Source organism: Leuciscus leuciscus (genome assembly GCF_965113295.1).
Source record: "Leuciscus leuciscus genome assembly, chromosome: 1".
Lineage (NCBI taxonomy): Eukaryota > Metazoa > Chordata > Actinopteri > Cypriniformes > Leuciscidae > Leuciscus > Leuciscus leuciscus.
Genome location: NC_138725.1, coordinates 28,832,363 through 28,852,560, shown reverse-complemented (window position 1 = coordinate 28,852,560; position 20,198 = coordinate 28,832,363). Strand labels below are relative to the sequence as shown.

The window sequence follows — 20,198 nt, the reverse complement described above, 5'->3', positions numbered from 1 at the left end:
ATATCAAACATATTTCATTTCTAGTGGCTAAATGAAATCAAAGTCTGAAGCGAATTCAGAATCTGTGTCACATGATAAATTTTTCAAAGTCACTTCAGAGACTCTGACGGATAAACTGTGTTTATATACATGATATGATCCAGGGGATGATGATCTCTGTTTGTATTTCAGTTTCAGACACATTATGAAACCATTGCCATAACCTGTTCTTCTTTATTTTACTAAACAGCAATTTTAAGTCGACCTTTTAATCTGCCAGAGCAAGACATGGTTTCACAAATTAAGGCCTTAAAAGGTGTTCAATCGAAGCAAAAAAAGTCTTAAATTCATAGTCATGGTTTGCAATGCAAAAAATATATAAATATAAGTACTTTTCTTTTGTTTTCCAATACAAATATCTAAACATTTCCTTTTCCCCTTGAATTAAGCAGATTTTTCTGAGCCCAATGGCAGATATTGTTCTTGTTTTAATCATAAGCTCAATTATCAATTTCTCAGAAAATAGCACTTCTGATCTTGAGTAATTTTACTTCTCAAGTAAATGTATCTTGATTTAAGGACCTTTTAACATTTGTGCTGGTAAAAAAAAAAAAAAAAACCTGAGAAATACTCACTTTTTGATCAATGTGGTCAGAAGGTAAAGTTAAGAAACATTAAGCATTTTTCATATTAAACATGTACAATGTCCCTGAAACAGAGTGAACAGGGCCTTTGTTTTCTATATGTTCTCATATTCCGGATGATCTTTTCATGCCCCAGATTTCACACATTCCTTCTTCATTTGTCATCAGTCCTCTGAAAAACAGGCTTATCAAGATCAGACAGAGATTAAACACAGGTGTGTAAAGACATTTGTATGGTGTTATTAGTTCTTAGTTAGAATTTTTATTAGATTATGCACTTGTTTTCAGTAAACTGTGGTATATTTTTATTATTTATTCATATATGTGTTTTGGCCTCCAAAAGCTCTCCAAAGAGCTGCTGTTTTTATCATATTCACTCCCACTGAACGCATACTAAAGACAAAAACACATCAGAGGAGAAACAGATCATAAGGTTACAGTTAATGTGAACGCACACACATTAAAAGCTGCTGACAAGCAGAGGGAATTAACAGATGAAGAATAAAAATAAGTTTGCACCATCTTTCCCCATTGACAGGATAATCAGGAAATAAGTAGTACTTTAATAAGAAGTGCATTCCAGTTCTCCATGTTTTGAGTCTTAAAATATATACTTTCATTTCTCTAACCATCTTTTCAGAATCAGAACTCTGGGTTTACATGTATGGAATTGTGCCTTAGTGTACTGGTGATAGAAATAGTATAAATAATAATAATAATAAATGAATAATAGACATATGTAATTTAAGATAGTAAAGTGAAAAGAAAGTTTGAAATAAGAAGCAAATATAATGAAAGTATAGAGAAAAGAGAAAACTGTGAGTATAAATATATATATAAAAAGTAAAAAAAAAATTTAAAGTACATTTAACAGTACATGAGTGCATGATGTGCAACAGTAGGCCAGTGCAGATGAAGGTACAGTATAATTTCATAAATAATGTCCTCATTGAGTCTGATTCACTGATTCATAATTAAGACCTTGCCATGTTTATTCAACATAATTAAAAAATATGTACAATCTTTGCAGATTTAATCTCTTTGCTCTATACAGCAGACAGAAACATTAAAATATTATTTAAACTGATTAGAGAAGGTTCCAGTGTGTACAGCAATTCATTTCAAAAATCATTTTTTAAATCACTTAGGCCTGAATACGTTTGTCAATGGGGTTATAATACGTGTTTATGTGTGTGGGAGTGTTTGTTGTTTAATTCTCCTCCCTGACCTTTGCTTAAAGTTATTTGCATTCCTAACTAACTCTGTAGATGCATTTCTTTTTCACAGATGGGTGTGAAAGCAGTTTCTGTTTTTGAATACATGCAGTCCAGAAATAGTTTGCACTTGATTGACAGCTGAATCAGTTCTGCCTCCACCTACAATTGTTCATAATGTTAAACAACAGTTCAGTCCATTGAACACACTGTAGGCCCACTTCTGTTCATCATATTCATATTACAAACAATAATGTGTTTATAATGAAATGTGTTACCTTTATGTGGAGGTTTAGAAGTCATTCTTGGAAGTTTCTTTCCTCATTGCCTGTATGATAACATGATGAAATCTGTGTGTGCGGGAGGAGTCAGTCATGATACAAAGGTTAAACAACTTTTACTGTCCCTCTTGAGCAACAGGTGCAGGTCAAAGTTCAAGATACAGTTCCTGTGGGAATAATGTAAATGACAGACAAGAGAGACTTTCAGCAACAAAATAGATTCACAATAAAACGTGAAATTATGAATTTCTGTCAGAAAACTTTCAGTCGCATTCTGTTAACTGAATTTTTTAAATGTATTATATAATTAATTAAGAAAATATATATTAAGATATTCAACCTTATAGGTTCTTTTTTCCAGTGTATAAAATCTCATATTATCTTTGCAAACCCATGATATATATATATATTATATACATGCATATATATATACCTCATAACATCAGTAACTGGACAGCCCTACCTAGAACGGTTTTCCTAAGCGTTTGTAATGTCTGCACAAAGGAGACGTTGGGCAGCTGTGTGAATATTCGCCTTTGGAGAAAACGGTTGATTTTATACTCGAAAAATGTAAGTATCATTATTAAAAATTAATTTTACCCCAGAATGAATTGCATTGCTATCCCAGCCCAAAACATACAATAATAACAACTTGTGCTGACCAATTAATTATATTACTTTTTACTGAAAATGATATAATTCAATAAAACAAACAAAATGTAATGTATGTCATTTGAAATAGCTCTGCATGAATACACTCTAGATGTGTATATAGTGAACATATCTACATTTTCATTCAAACAATAAATAAAGCATTAATTAAATTATTTTATTTTATTTACTGACAATATTACCGTAATAAATTAGTAAAAGAATGAATCAAAGTCACTATCACAATAAACAAATGCATAAGTCAACACATGAAACAAAGCTTTATTCAAACTACAATCATGTATGTAGACTACAGGCGCTGAACCCCACATCCTTCTGCCGTCTCAACACAGCGGTTCCCATTATGCAGCTTTATTCTGATGAATCAGCTGACCGCCAGAGGTGAGCCGTGCCTTCCTGCCTGAGGTTGTTGCGTGATGTGTTGTGCTTCACAATCTGAGGCAATAAGGGCAGGTGGAGTGATGGTGGGTCTTGTAAGGGCAGGAGGAGTGATGGAGGGTCTCATAAGGGCTGGTGGAGTGATGGAGGGTCTCATAAGGGCTGGTGGAGTGATGGAGGGACTCGTCCATGGCACCATCTCCAGGATTTCAGCTCTGGGCTCCTCGTCCTCAGTGCTCACCCCAGCCTGCTGTTGTAAACTTAGAATCGAAAGACCAGGAGACTTGGTTGTTTCTTCAGCAGGATTCTTTATTGAGAACACGAGCTGTCGGTAGCTGCAGTCACCAAGTCTGACTAAATGTATTTCTCTTACAGTTTATATACATTTAGGGGCAGGAACCAAAATGAGACAGGTCTCGGAACCTGTTCTAGACTGAGTGTGCTGCCCACCCTAATTCACTCAGCATATCTATTCAACTGCTGAGACCCGAGTACAGGACTGGCAGGACTCTCTTGTTAAAACACAAAATCCGAGAGTCATTAAGAGTTTCAGTAAACAAGACTGACCGGAGTCTTTTGCTAGAAAACTCTGCTAATAATCTAAATTCAATGTAAACCTAAATTAAACCTTTTAATAAATTTGGAATCCCACACTGTTGACATTCACTGTAAAACCCAACAAGTTAAGGTAACTCATTTCATTTGAGGAAACCGATTACCTCAATTCAATTAAGTTTATAAAAACAATGGTTATGAGTACTCTGAACTTATTTTAATCGAGTCCACTAAAACAATAATATTTCTTAATACACAATTAAACTTTACACTGCATTTAAATACTTTATATAGCTGAAACTTTACTTTATTGAGTAAAAACAGTGAAATGACAAACTTTAAATGAACTCAGAGCACTTGCAGTTACTGTTAGCTCACAATGTCACACACAAAGTCAAATTCAATAAGTTAAGCTAACTTATTACATTTGAGGAAACCGATTGCCTTAATTCTTTTAATTTTAAAAACCAATAGTTATGAGTACTCTGCAATTATTTCAGTTGAGTTTACTAAAAGTAGATATACATTGCAGTCAAGAAATTAAGTGATTAATTAAGTGATTATTGAGCATTAGTGATTAACACCTGCTGTTAACGAGCAGAATCGATGAAGGAAAGAGAAACAAAAGAACTACAACTGACTTCCAACCACAGCCTTAGATGAAATCAACTCAAGATAAAAGACGCTTAAATCTCTAAAGATCTCAGCAGAGGATTAAACCACTACACAAACAGAATTACCAGCTTCACTTATTGCTAAACAGTTTGACTTTTGTCTTGTGTCTACAGAAGTTGTTATTGAGAATGAACAGAGGGTTAGATGATAATGATTTATTGAGTTTCATTAAAAGACACCATGATAGTGATCAGTGTTTGCTTTAGTTGGGCTCTTGACCCTTGACTTTATAACACCAGTTTTTCCTCTGGCTGCTGTAACTGAGTGTTTATAAAACACATTTGTTATGACACATATGCCAAAAGAAAATATGAGCATGTGGTTATGTTTGAATGATCAAAATCATCATTTAGTGACTTGATTCTCTGATCTTTTCCAGAGCCTAATCTCTGATTAGACGAGTGATGTACTACTTAAGACATTGTTGTGGCAATCAGATTTTAAAAACCTCTATGGTATCATGCTGACTTACACAGTAATCAAGAATCAGCATATGAATCTCAACAATGGTGACCATTAAAAAAGTGATATATGCCACAATGGATGCTGGGAGCCATGGATAAGTTTTGTATTATGCTAGTACCCAGCATGCATTGCTGCATGAATAATTTTTTAATGGTCACCATTGTTGAGATTCATATGCTGATTCTTGATGTCTGTGTGAGTCTTAGTAATGCAATACCTTTTCTGTGAACCTTTTTGTGCACAACTATTTGTAAAATCCTTCATATTATCTGATGGTCACAACATGGCTAGCTCTTATGCTGTAGAATCACAGTTTTGAGTAAAACTAATAAGTTGCCCTTTCAATCAGAGATCAGACTCTGAATGAAATAAGTGAATCAAGTCACTAAATGATGATTGTTGTCATCATCAATCCTTCACCATCAACACCCGATCAGACTTTTCCTAGGCTTTTGTGCCATAACAAATATGTTTTATAAACACTCAGTTATAGCAGCCAAAGAAAATCTTACGTGCTAAAGTCGAGGGTCAAGAGCTCAACTAAAGCAAACGCTGATCTCCATCATGGTGACCTTAAATGAAACTCAAATCATCAACTTCTAAACCTTTGTTAATTCTAATAAGAACTTCTGTAGACGAATGGCAGTAATAAAGTCAAAGTGGTTAATAATAAGTGAGGCTTGTAATGCTGTTCGTGGAGTTGTTTAATCCTCCTCTGCTAAGATCTTGAGATATTTAATGTCTTCTTTTATCTCCCGTTGATTTTGCTGTGGCTGGAAGTCATTTGCAGTTCTTGTGTTTCTCTTTCCTTCAGTGATTCTGCTTGTTAACAGCAGGTGCTCATCACTAATGCTCAATCATCACTTAATTAATCACTTAATTATACAATTATCATTCTGGGATCTAGAAATGTTCTATAACTCATTCAGTTTGAGTTCTGTTTCAGTCATTCAAGTTTCGGTAATATTTGAGTGCTGTGAACTCAATTTTATTTAGTACATATTACTGTTAGGTTTTACAGTGTTTCAGATCCTACAAAAATGCACAAACATAACACTAAAGCAGTCATTTTAACAGCACAATGTCATTTGATTTCAGTATTATTTAGAAGACAAAAACGCTTTTTTCCACAAATGCCACCATCATCTTTCCTTGCAGGTCCTGCTCCACCACAGAAGATCTGCAGCAAATGCACAGAAATCAAGAATCAGAAAAGTGCTGTAATAGCTCTGTTTGAAATTACAATCATTTAAAAAAACTACAAATTAAGATTTAAATATTTATTCATTTCTGTAATGTCACAAAGCCTTTGATGGCAGCATTCAGCTTCATGAGCCACTCTCCACCGGATAAACACACATCTGTTCATCTGTCCCTGTAACATCCAGACAAGATTCACATTACCTCTGTGATTTATGAACTCAACACTACATTTACATGTTGAGGTTGTTTTAACTTTTTATCCAACATAAATGTTCCTCAATTTATCAACAGTAATGGACAAATAAAATAGATAACTTATGTTTAGTTACTTTATAGATTTGTTCTACATAACAGCAGACATACATCACTCAGATGCCTATTTCATATCTATTAGACGTAGTAATCTGCAATTCTTATAGAAGATTTTCTTGCCAGATATTAAATAGACATTTAGTAATTGTATTTAAGATGTATACGGTTTAAAATGTATGCAAATCCACTTTGGAGACGTATGTGTCCTTACTGGAGCTCCTCTGTTAGCTACATAATAAAATGTGATTTACAGCAAAATCACAAATATATAGCGTCTTTAACCTTCAACAATTCAACAGTTTACTGTACAGTAGTTCAACACATGCGATCATTTGATTTGTAATACTCACATTTGAGTCTCGTCCGTCATCCTTTCCGTCACGTTCGAGTATGACCTATCCTTCTTCTTCTTTTTTATGACATATCCTCTCGCGTGGCCTCCTGGGATAGAAGAGTATCCATCGATATAACCATAGATATCATATATAAAGGCTAGATGTCTCGTGCGCACTGCTGGCCAATGGAGGTCGACGTCCGCACGTGGCGGCCATCTTGCCACAGTGTACTCGCTCACTACTTCAATGGTGCATGTACTTTTAAATAACCATAACTTGCTCATTTTTCTACCGATTTTCAAACGGTTTGGTTTGTTATAAACGTCAGAGATGTAGTTATGACACTGCATACATACACTGCATACATATGAAAAATTATAACATACATGTTCAAGCATTATCGGAATTATAGCCACGTTAATAACGTTTGTAAGAAACCAAACCGTTTGTAAATCCGTCAAGATTTCAGCGAGATAAGAGGATTTGTGTGCGTGCTGATCATTCACCTTAATGCACAGAGCACTGTGACAAGATGGCCGAACGTTGATGCCGGAAGTGACTGCGCCATAAGACATCTAGCGTTTATATATGATATCTATGGGTTGAGCACTCAAAAATCTGGGCGGAAGCAGTAAGCCATCCGGGAACTTCTCGCCTACTCTTTTATGAATACTGATGTTTCGAACGTACTGCTTCCTTCACGTACTGTTTTCGCCTACTATATAGTAGGAAAGTAGGCATATTCGAACGCACTTAAAGTCCGCGTGAACCGGAAGTTGCAAACGACTTTTCTCCAGTGTTGTGACGTATTTCCCAGTGAAAAGGTATATTGAACAGAGGGCAGGGTTTTACTCTAGCGCTCCTCCTCTCCATCTCTCGCTCATAGCAGACTAACGGTTTGAGGGGAGTGGTTAAGCGTTTCCCAAACCAAGCCGTCAAACATACGTCATCAGGGAAGGTCCTCCAATGCAGAGGGGAGGGGCATTTTCAGATTTTGATTAAAGATTACAAAGCCAAAAAAAAATTCTGTGTGGATTGACTTGCATGGATGAATTGTTCACCACAAAACTAACAATTTAGGCAAAAAAAGTAAATATGGTCAATTTTGAATTCATGTGGACTTTAAGTCCGAATCTCGCGATAATTAGTACGTCACCCAGGTAATTCTCGCCTACTCTTTTGGATTCATACACAGTAAATTCCACAGTGTTAAATCAACACTGCTCAGAGCAAATATGGTCCCACTCTACAGAGCGTTAAAGTAACACTAAAGCGGTGTTAAAGTTAATGAGATAATTAAGTGATTAATTTAGTGATGATTGAGCATTATTGAAGACACCTGATGTTAACAAGCAGAATCACTGAAGGAGAAAATCATAAATTCTAAGTTACCATTATGGTGATGGGTGTTTGCTTTAGTTGGGCTCTTGACCCTTATATGTTTACTTTAAATTTTACTGTTGTTTGTCTGCTGTTATTGATGTATAACAGTCAAATGAACAAAGTAAAAGTGTGATCTGATAGTGTTGGTTATGTTTTGACATAATCATGCTGTGATCTGAAAAATGAAACTTATTGAGATAGTTTGGTTTATCTTGTTACCAGCAGCTTTGTGATTTTAACAGCATATGATTATCAATACTTTACTTATAATCCAAAATATTTCATAAACATTGTTCTGATCAAAACACTTTCAAATTAATTTATTTAGAAACACAGACATCAATAATCAGCCTGTGAATCTCAACAATGGTGACAATAATAAAGCATGTTGCAGTGGCTGCCACCAATCACAACTCATTAATGGCTCCCATCATGCATTGCGGTATGAATAAATTATGATCTGAATTGTCTATTTAATTTACTTTCCCTAATTGAATATTCTGCTCGTCACCATTGTTGAGATGCATAGACTGAATCTTGACGTCTGTGTGTGCCTAAAGGAAAGATTTTTTTGTTTTAAACAACTTTTAAGAAATCCTTTATATTATATAAAAAATTCTGGATATTTATGCAGATTCACAGTTATTTTGTAACCAACAACATAAATCGAAGTCAGAAATAAGGATCATAATGAGTTCAGTGATCAAGTTCAAATGATGAATTTCATAATATAACCAACACCATCAGATCACTTTTTTTTTCTTTGTTCAACTGGCAGTTATAACTCAGATACAACAGCCAAACTAACTCTAAATTAAACATATAAGGGTCAAGAGCCCAACTAAAGCAAACACCCATCACCATAACGGTGGCTTACAATTTGTGCTTTTCTCCTTCAGTGATTCTGCTTGTTAACTGCAGGTGTCTTCAATAATGTTCAATCATCACTAAATTAATCACTTAATTATCTCATTAACTTTAACACCGCTTTAGTGTTACTTTAACACTCTGTAGAGTGGGACCATATTTGCTCTGAGCAGTGTTGATTTAACACTGTGGAATTTACTGTGTACATACTCTTTCGCTCGCCTACTCTTTTTCCCATACTAAATAGTAGGGAAGTATGCGGTTTGGAACGCAGCATCTGTCTTCTTTTGTACAGCAACACAACATCCGAGGAGTTGTCCTAGAGCGCCCTCTAGTGCACAGGAACATTAAGTGCATCTATCATCCTCTGTGGAGATCTTCTGGCCTCTGAAGTCTGTGGCTGTAGATCCGCTGCTGAGCTGAGGAAGGTGGTGTTACTGGTGTCACTGCTTTGGTTTGACCTGGGATGTTTAAAGGGGTCATATAATGGTACATGCACTTTTACAAGTTGATTGCACTGAAATGTCTGTTGGCAGTGCCTGTACACAACCATCCTATCATGATAAAAATCCATCCAGTGGTTTTGTTTTAATCTCCTTATATGTTTGACCCTCTCTGAAATCAAGCCGTTCGATATTATGACGTCACAATATCCAACGCCCCTCCCGCAATTGTTGAGTGACAGCCGTGTTTCAACACAAGACCCGCCCTGAGCGAGCTGTGACAGCCTTCGTCATAGTAGTCCGCCTTTGTTGATATGCTGGAGTAGAATGGCGTCTAAGCGATTGTGGTGTTTCTTGGGTGTAATAACGAACACAGCAGTCATTCTGATGTTCCTAAATCCGATCCGATGAAGACGCAGTGGCTGAGTTTGTTTTCGAAGGGAATTCCCCACGAATCATGATCAACGTCAATGCTTTCATGTTTGCGCGAATCATTTCACCAGGCTGCTTTATAAACGAGGGTCAGTACGTTATAAAGCTGGTTTTACTAAGAAGCTGCTCCTGAAAAAAGGATCTGTACCAACTATTCGTGTTCCTGACGCACCTCCAGAAGAAGTGAGTGAGTGTAACATTTTATTAATCTTTATATTAATCTTTGCAAATCGCTTGCTGCACGCTTCACAATGAATGCGGCTATTTTTACACTCAGGGTACATTACGGCATGTTTTCTATGTACGACGATCTCAATATAATTCATAATCCCATGTTTATAATAAAAAACGCGTTATGGATATGGTGTTATTGTTTTTGAAACGGTGTGAGCACAGAACAGAGGGCGTGGTGAGCAAGCTCATTATCATTTAAAGAACCAGGCACTGAAACGGCGTGATGAAAACAGAGCTGTGTTTGACCAGGTAAAATGAGTGTTTTCTTACAATACTAATGCGAATTTTTAATTAAAGTATATTACAAACTTTTAATTTAGACCCTAAAGAATCATATTAGCTTGTACAAAAATGGCATTATATGACCCCTTTAATAAAAGGGGGAATTAGCATATCTGTCCAGCAGAGGACCATAGAGATCCATTCATTTTTCTGGATGAGGCTAACTGTTCTTATAGCAGCTTTTGTGATGATTTTTTTTCAAATTTGTATTATCATTTCAGATTGCATCTGTGCTCTAGTACCAGGCCTTCATTGTGGTGTGGAAATTTTCAGATTATGCTGGATTCATTGATTTTACTTTTCCCATTTATTTTCAATGCGGGGTCAAGGAAGACAAGATATGAGACTTTTTTCAACATACCTTTCGAACAACTGAATCAAGGCCAGGATTTTTGTGTGTGTATCGATAATGTAGAAAAAGTGACAAAACTTTATGCAACTGAGATGAAGGGAACCATGTTTTTTAACTAAGGAAAAGTTGACTGTGGTAATAAAGACCCCAAAAATCAAATGCTTTTAGTAAAACTTGCTTGAGAAATTTGCAGCAGTTTTCACATATTTGTGTAATAAAATTAACAAGCTGGCTCATTTGTATTATCATTTCAGGTTAAGTAGCCTACATACATTTGAAAGTGAAACAGAGAAGTTGGCACAGACCAATTTCCTGATTGACAGACCATCCTGAATGTCCTCAAACATTTCATATAACACCACAGTGTTGTCTGCACATTATTTACAGGATAAAGAAAGCAAACATAAATCCACATGTTCCTTAAATGTTGTTGTTCTTTCACAAGCTTTGCAGAAAGCAGAATCAAGAATAGACATTGTAATTCAGTAACAGGTTTAACCAGAAGAGTAAAGATCAGCAATTACACAGGTTTGGTGTTGGGAAGTCAGTTGTTGTTCTTGTGTTTCTCTTTCCTTCGGTGATTATCATCAGGTGTCTTCAATAATCAATCAATCACTCAATGAATCACTTATCTCATTAACTCTAACACTATTTTAACACCGGGGAGTGTGTGTGATCATGAGAAGTGTTCATTTATCAAGTCCTGGGGCCCGTTCTTTGTACGTCGCTAACTCAGTTAGCTGGATTTGATTGTTGGCGATTTGGCAAGATCTTGGATTGTTTGGTTCTTCGAAGCTCATCCTGGACTTGCTGTCATAGCAACAGGTGCGCAAACTTAAACCTGCTCGCGAGCAGGCTTATTTCATGTAAACAGGATTAGACTGCGGCTCATAAGCGGAGCTGATACGGGAAGTCCAGCGCAGCGCGATAGTGCACTTTCTGAGATGTATATTTTTTTCTCGTGACTCGTGAGATTGTCGTTTACATCATTAAATTGTTGGAAACGCACATTTTTTTTCGACTTGTCGGAGTCGGGCTTTAACTACAGCACAAACTGTTTGCATTGCCCTAAGATTATTTGCGAGTGGCTCTTTCCTTTACACTATTGGAGATGCGGAGAACTTGATGGAAAGTACTGTCTGTCGTGTCAATCGGAGTTTACCTGGCGCTTTTAGGTTTAAAAAACAGTTTTAGGTTTTTTTGTGGCATTTCCAAGCCACTTAAGACCCAATGGTGTAAAGCAGTTTTTTTTAAAGCAGTTTTTTTTTTTTTTTTTTAGGCTTTCATAATTTTTTATGAAGATAATGCAATCATGACCATGCCGATTACAGTATGTGTCACTCAGGCTTCACTAACGTGATTGGTACTGTAACAGACTTTGTTGAATTCTGTTATGATGCACTAATTCTGGATGTACTGGCGCTCGTTGTATATGGTGTTGGATAATAAAGTGGAGAAGAGTGAAGAGTTCACACTGCTATCGTTTATTGTTTTCTTATTTCTAAGTGTTAGGCGAACCCTGTTTGAACGCTCGGTCACATTGGTGGCAGCGGTGTTGTTTTGATTTATTTGCGTTTATGTGATCCAGTGTTACGGCGGGTGTTTAACTAGTTAGTTTACAGTGAAAAGAGTTAACGCGGCCATCATGTGGTGTAAAGACGATGAGGATTTCTATTCGAGATGGGACCGCGACAAGATCAACAGGCACGTGGAAATCGAGCTACCGCCGCCGTTCTCTGGTGACGAGAAACAGAGCTTTCTGTGCTGGGCGCAGCAGTTCGAGGTCGCCGTCAGGGCGCTCACAGAGGGAGATGGTCCTGCGTCGGTTAATTATGAGCTGGTGAGGATTCTGCCGACACGTTTAAGCAACGCGGCATTTCTTCTGTGGGACAGCCTTCCTAAAACTGTTCAGGCTGACTATACAGCTGTAAAGGAAAGACTAAAGGAGGCTTTCGGGCAGAGGCAGTTTATGGATCTCTTCAGAGCCAGTTTATCAGTCCGCCCTCGTGCTCCACGGGAAAGTTTGGAGGTGTATGCGGCGGAGATAAGCAGGTTAGTGGACGAGGCTTTTCCTGAATATGGCGACAAGGCCCAAAGAGAAGAAAAGTTTCGTCGTTTCTTGGCTGATTTGGATCCTGTGCTCAGAGCTAAATGCCATGAACAGGGAGCAACAGTGCGCGGAGGGGCCGTTCACCTGAGAGGAAATCATTCCAACACTTTGATGAGCGTACATCAGGTATGGATGTTCGTGGTTATAAAGACTCATACTCTGCTCAGTCTCCTGCAAGACGCAGCCCTAGCCCTGGTCCTCGCAGATGGAACAGCATTGAGGATGACTTGAGAAAGCGGGGAGTGCGTTTCATGTCTCCTGGCGGAGTGGAGCGCCGCAATGGGCCGGGAACTGGACTTTAGCTGATGTTGCGGCCCAAACACCAGCTATGCTGCCAGTGGGCCCTGTAATGGACAATGTTGATGATGGTGACTCAATTTCAGAAAACATCAATGTGATTGTGGATGCTGGCCAGGAGCTGGTGTCGTATGTGAGAGGAATAATTGAAGGTGTGGAGGTTCAGATCTTAGTGGACTCTGGTTCCAGTGTATCTCTCATGAGTGCCGATTTCCGTATGTCAATTCCAACACTTCGCAATCGGCCATTGAAAAAGGACTATGTGTCAGCCCGTGCTGTGAATGGACAAATGCTAGATACACTCGGCACCATCACAGTAACATTTCAGCTGGGAACTGACGTAGGGCTGGGCGATTTAAATCGCGATATTGTTATGCGCATCTCGTCAGTAAAGCCGGTTCCTTGATTAGTAGTAAATCGCCATCACCTGCTTTCAGATGGAGCGGCATTTACTACAAAGAGCCGTAGTTAAAGGACAAGCTGAGCCATATCGCATTAATATCGCGGATGTATCGCCAGCGATAATTAATGCGATATGGCTCAGCTTGTCAGTTAACTACGGCTCTTTGTACACAGCAAAAACTCCAGTGTTAAATTAACACTCCTGGGAGTGTATGAGTCCACACTCAAGAGTGTTGAAGTTAATGAGATAATTAAGTGATTCATTTAGTGATGATTGAACATTATTGAAGACATCTGATGTTAACAAGCAGAATCACTGAAGGAGAAAATCACAAATTGTAAGTTACCGTTATGACGATCAATGGTTGCTTTAGTTGGACTCTTGACCCATATATTATTAACTTTAGATTTTGTTTGTCTGTTGTTTCTGAATTATAATCACCAGTTGAACAAAGAAAAAAAGTGATCTGATGGTGTTGGTTATGTTATGACAATCATCATTTGAACTTGATCACTGAACTCATTAAAAACCTTCTTTCTGACTTCGATTTATGTTGTTGGTTAGTGAATCTGCATAAATGCCCAGAATTTTTGATATAATATAAAGGATTTCTTAAAAGTTGTTAAAAAAAAAAGAAAATCATTATTTTAGGCACACACAGATGTCAAGATTCAGTCAATGTATCTCAACAATGGTGAGGAGCAGAATATTCAATTAGGAAAAGTAAATGACATAGACAATTCAGATCATAATTTATTCATACCGCAATGCATGATGGGAGCCATTAATGAGTTGTGATTGGTGGCAGCCACTGCAACATGCTTTATTATTGTCACCATTGTTGAGCTTCACAGGCTGATTATTGATGCCTTTGTTTTAAATGAATATATCTGAATGTGTTTTGATCAGAACAATGTTTATTAAATATTTTGAATTATAAGTAAAGTACTGATAATCATAGGCTGAATAATCACTAAACTGCTGCTAACAAGTTAAACCAAACAATCTCAATAAGTTTCCTTTTTCAGATCACAGCATGATTATGTCAAAACATAACCAACACTATAAGATAATATTTTACTTTGTTCATTTGACTGTTATAAATCAATTACAGCAGACAAACAACAGTAAATATTAAAGTAAACATATAATGGTCTATAGCCCAACTAAAGCAAACACCCATCACCTTAATGGTAACTTACAATTTGTGATTTTCTTCTTCAGTGATTCTGCTTGTTATCATCAGGTGTCTTCAATAATGCTCAATCATCACTAAATTAATCACTTAATTATCGCCTCAGCCCTAAATGCCGCTTCATCTGAAAGCAGGTGATGGTGATTTACTACTAATCAAGGAACCGGCTTTACTGACGAGATGCGCATAACAATATCGCGATTTAAATCGCCCAGCCCTAGAACTGAGTCATGGCAGCATGTATTTCATGTGCTAAGAGAAACCACACAGACTGTGTTGCTGGGCTGGGACTTTTTGTTGAAGAACCATGCTTTACTGGACCTCAGCCGTGCTAAGCTACAACTGTGGGACATCTCAGTTCCTTTCCTTACCAGCAAAGATTTTGTTCCACTGTGCTGCAACGTGTCACTGGCCACCGCTATGAACTTGCTACCCCTCAGTGAGTCAGTGGTGGCAGTTAAAGTGTGTACACCCAACGCAGCCCATTTGGCGAGTGACTTTGTTGGCTATCTGAAACCCAATGTGGCGGAGTCTTCCGGTCTCGTGGTTGCTCACACAGTTGCCATGGTTCACAACGGACTGACAAAAGCTCGGGTTTTGAATCCTACTGGACAGGACATTTCATTGAAACAAGGTATGCACCTGGGTGAGTTTTACACAGTTGATGACTCAGATGTTCAGTTGTTTCATGCTCCAGTTGACGTAGCTGCAGCGACCTTTTCCAGGGTCACGCCTCCTGTGTCGTTGGATGAGTCGCCTATTTCTGAATCTGAGAGAACTGCGCTTTCAGCATTGCTGTTGGAATACAATGACATCTTCAGCTCCTCCAAACAGAATTCCAGTAGATGTACACTGGTAAAACATCACATCAGAAGTGGTGTGCAGACTCCTATTAAACAGCGTGCATATCGTGCTTCCCCTGAAAAACGTGCTGAGATAGAGAAACAAGTGGCTGGCCTGTTAGAGGATGGAGTCATTGAGGAGAGCTGTAGTCCCTGGGCGTCACCAGTTGTTTTGGTGAAAAATAAGTGTGGCACATGGCGTTTTTGTGTAGACTACAGGCGATTAAACAGTGTGACTATTAAAGACTCTCATCCTCTACCCCGTGTTGATGACACATTGGATGCGTTATCAGGTGCAGTGTGGTTCAGCACGCTAGATTTTTCGAACGGTTACTGGCAGGTGGAAGTTGCTGAGGAGGACCGAGAAAAGACGGCCTTTACAACGGGACAGGGCCTCTATCAGTGGCGGTCCATGCCGATGGGCCTATCCAACGCCCCCGCCACATTTCAACGCTTAATGGAGCTTGTCCTCAGAGGGCTCCCGTGGCACATCTGCATGGTATATCTCGATGACATTTTGATTTATAACAAAACATTTGAAGAACACCTGTCTAGCATGAGAGAGGTGTTTTCAAGAATCCAGTCTGCTGGTTTGAGACTAAATCCAGTCAAATGTCAACTTGCCAGAGATCACGTGGTCTTTCTTGGCCATGTCGTTTCTCGAACCAGTCTTCAACCTGATCCAAAGAACACAGAGAAAGTTTTGAACTGGCCAATTCCCCGTTCTCCTTCTGAGGTGAGAGCCTTTGTGGGCCTGTGTTCCTATTACAGACGATTTGTCAAGGATTTTTCTAAACTTGCTGCTCCACTAAACCATCTCGTCGGGAAAAATGTGCCCTTTGTGTGGAACGCTGAGTGCCACAAATCATTTAACCTTTTGAAAAGTGTGTTGTCATCTGATCCTGTAGTGGTATTGCCTGACTTCAGTATGCCTTTTAAAATCTACACTGATGCATCCAACCTGGCCGTCGGTGCAGTTCTTGCCCAGGACAGAGATGGACTTGAGCACGTGGTCGCATACGCCAGCCGGGCATTGAATTCCACACAAAGGCGTTGGTCCACCTTTGATCGTGAGCTGTGGGCTATTGTGTGGGCAGTAAGGGAATTCAAGCATTACATTGGACTTGCCTCCTTTACCATTATCACTGACCATCGACCACTCTTGGCACTTCGGCGTATGTCCATTGATGATGATCCAACAGGAAGAAGAGGGAGGTGGATTCTGGAGCTTGATCCATTGAATTGGGTCATTGTACACAAAGATGGGAAAAACCATAAGAATGCGGACGCGCTTTCTCGCCGCCCTGAGACACCTGGCCCTAACGAGGCAGAGGCCAGTGTTAAAGAGGTACTGGAAGTGAATGTGGTGAGTTCTAATCAAACAGATGACATTCCATGTTCCTCTGAAGTCACTGATTCGGCAGGAGATGCGACTGCTGTCAACTCACATGACAATTCAGACTGCATGTCGTCCATGAATGTTTTGTCACACAGCTTATCAGACATTAGGGCAATGCAGCATGCTGACCCTGATATTAAGACTGTGTTGAGCTGGGTGATGCAATCCCAAAGACCATCCAGGAGAAAACTTCAAGAAGCTTCTCAGTGCTTACCGAAGCTTTGGACTGAATTCAACCGTCTTTCTATAATTGATGGACTGTTATGCCGCTCAGTTTTCTGTCCCCTCACAAGTGCCCCTGTAGTCCAAATGGTTGTACCCTCTGCTCTAGTATCGGATGTTCTTTTGCAGCTGCATGGGGCCCCAGCTTCTGCCCATTTCTCTTCGGAGCGTGTGTGGGAACGGGCGAGACAATTTTGTTACTGGCCTTCTATGTACAGGGACATCAAAGCATGGTGTGAGCAGTGCAAGGCGTGTCAGACACGGCGCGGTCCGGTTCCAGCCCTCTGTGCACCAATGGGGGGGGTCCCAGTCTGTACGGCCATTTGAAAGAGTGGCTATGGACATCTTAGAGCTGCCTGTAACTTCAAAAGGAAACCGGTATGTGCTGGTTGTTGAGGACTATTTCACCAAATTTGTCAACCTGTATGCTTTGCTTAATCAGTCAGCACAGACAGTAGCACGTTGTCTGTTTGAGGACTATGTTCTGATTCATGGCGTTCCAGAGACTTTGCATTCGGACCAGGGTCGTCAGTTTGAGGCGGAGGTGGTTCAGAATCTCTGCCATCTGCTGAGCATTAAAAAGACACGCACCACTCCCTACCGTCCGCAGTCGGATGGTATGGTTGAACGATTTAATCGGACCCTGATTGATCAACTGGCTAAGACTCTTTTGACCTATGGTGGGGAATGGGACAATTATGTGAAACATGTGGCTTTTGCTTACAACACAACGACTCACTCCAGCACTCGTTTCACACCTTACTTCTTGACCCATGGTCGGGAAGCACGGGTCCCTGCTGATGTACTGTTACCCACCCGTGCTCTTGTTCCTCAGATGTCAGCATCACATGCTGAGTTTGTTTCCAAATTGCTGATAGAACTGAACTCTGCATTTAGCAGTGCACGGATGCACAGTGAGGCAGCTCACGACCGCCAAAAACTGTACCATGATGTTGGATTGCGTCACCAGCCCTATGGTGTAGGTGCCATGGTGTGGCTCCACAATCCGGTGGAGAGCCACATGAAACTGGCACCCCATTGGAAGGGGTCGTATAGAATAGTGCAAGTCATGGATTCATGTGGGGAACAGGGACTGACTTACCGGATTGTAGATCCTTTTGACTCTAGTGAGAGGTCGCAGGTCGTGCATTACAATAGGGTGCGGCCTTACACATTGCCTGTTTCTCTTGTGTCACAGAACCAGACATTGTCCAATGTTTCGGACTCACAGCCTGAGTCTCTTTCCATAGAGTCAGGAGTTTCTGGTGGAGAGGAGTGTGTTTCTCCCCAGAAAGATCTGAGTGCTTTGTCTGACTCACCATGTTCAGTTAAGGGGTCTGAGCAAAACCTGAGTAGGACTGGGAGAGTTCATAGGCCTCCGGGCCATTTGAAGGATTTTGTTTTGTATTAAAGTAACTGTGTATCTATATGTATGGGAGAGTGCAAGTTTGAATTTGTTCTATTGTAGAGCCTGTAGTAACAGAGAAAAAGTGTGTTCTGTTAATAGGCTTGTTGCAGTAACAGTGATGTGCTATGTACTCTGTTTTGTGTTTCATTGTGTTCACAGCTGTTTGTTGTTTATGACGGTTGATGTTATTATTCTGAAACATAAACAGGGACGTTTATTTTGTGAGGGGGGGACGTATGTAACAGACTTTGTTGAATTCTGTTATGATGCACTAATTCTGGATGTACTGGCGCTCGTTGTATATGCGTGTATGCAATGTATTTTTCCCTTCGGGGCTTGCCGTAGATAGGCATGTGTCATGCGCACTGGGTACTGGAGTGTCGCGGGTTTTTAGGGTTGGTGATCTGAGGTGTTGGATAATAAAGTGGAGAAGAGTGAAGAGTTCACACTGCTATCGTTTATTGTTTTCTTATTTCTAAGTGTTAGGCGAACCCTGTTTGAACGCTCGGTCACAGTACCATAGACTGCCATCAAAGCCTCAATGAAGGCGATTATGTGAACAGAAAGGGGGTTCACAATGTAAATGTGCAGCCCAGTTACTATTGGGATTTTTAATATTCCAGATTAATAATATTATATCAAATAAAATAAAAAAGGCAGTTGACTAAAATCTTCCATATCACAAATGTGAAAGCAAAATGGCCAGGATCTGTGCATGACTTAGGAATTTTCAGAGATTCACATTTATGCACATTATTTGAAAGTGGTAAGGAAAGTTCCACAATTAAATATCAAGCTCACTGTATTACATACACTTATGCTGATCCTAACAGAACTGCATTTTTTTCATAGGTGATTATGACATGTTCCTGCAGACAGGTGTTTTATGACCCCATTCCCTGACCCAAACCAGTTACAATGCAGCTCTAGCCAGGACAAGGACACACAATGAAAAGAACTTTGGCTAACTAAAGGGAAGATTTCAGTGTCTGAAAAGTCTGAGGGTTGCACACCTGACAGGGCCTGTGACATTGTTGCATGTGCCATATTACACAACATTGCCAAAAAAAAAAAAAAAAAAAAACACTTTTCATTAAATGTTTAATAAAAGACAAATATGCTTAGTTCCTTGAGTTTTATTTCAATTGTTCTTTGTAAAGAAAAGTGCCTGCAACAAGAGATATTAGACACATGCAACAAATAAAAAGGAGAAGTTGGCTATACACTGCCCACCTGGCCTATGTGTCCTCTGTCTGTGCAGACTCTTCTGTAGGCCTTTCTGTAGATGTGGAATCCTGCAACTTATATTGCAGCCATAAAGCATACAAGTATAAATTAAGTAAAGTTATTTATGCACTTGCAGGTAGGCTAGCTCCTCCATATGACAGTTATCTGAGAGGCTTTATTCACTGTCCAGTGCAATGGAAACAAATGGACATTACAAAGTCTTACTTTCTTTCCTTTGGAAAGTTAGAAAATGTCCACTTACTGCACATATTTCAGCCACCACTTTCTTGTGAACAGATACAAGTGTTGGTGTATTATGTAAAAGTGCACAAAAGAGGAAAACACAATGTCATTACAATGAACTACACTCGGGAAAAATGTGATCAATA

General features: G+C 39.2%; 1 long non-coding RNA gene across 1 annotated transcript in view; it reads right to left on the bottom strand.

Annotated features, from left to right (window-relative positions):
• The window catches only part of LOC309503446, a 411,057-nt gene that overhangs the window by 216,709 nt on the left and 174,150 nt on the right, over positions 1–20,198 (bottom strand). The window lies entirely within an intron of this gene.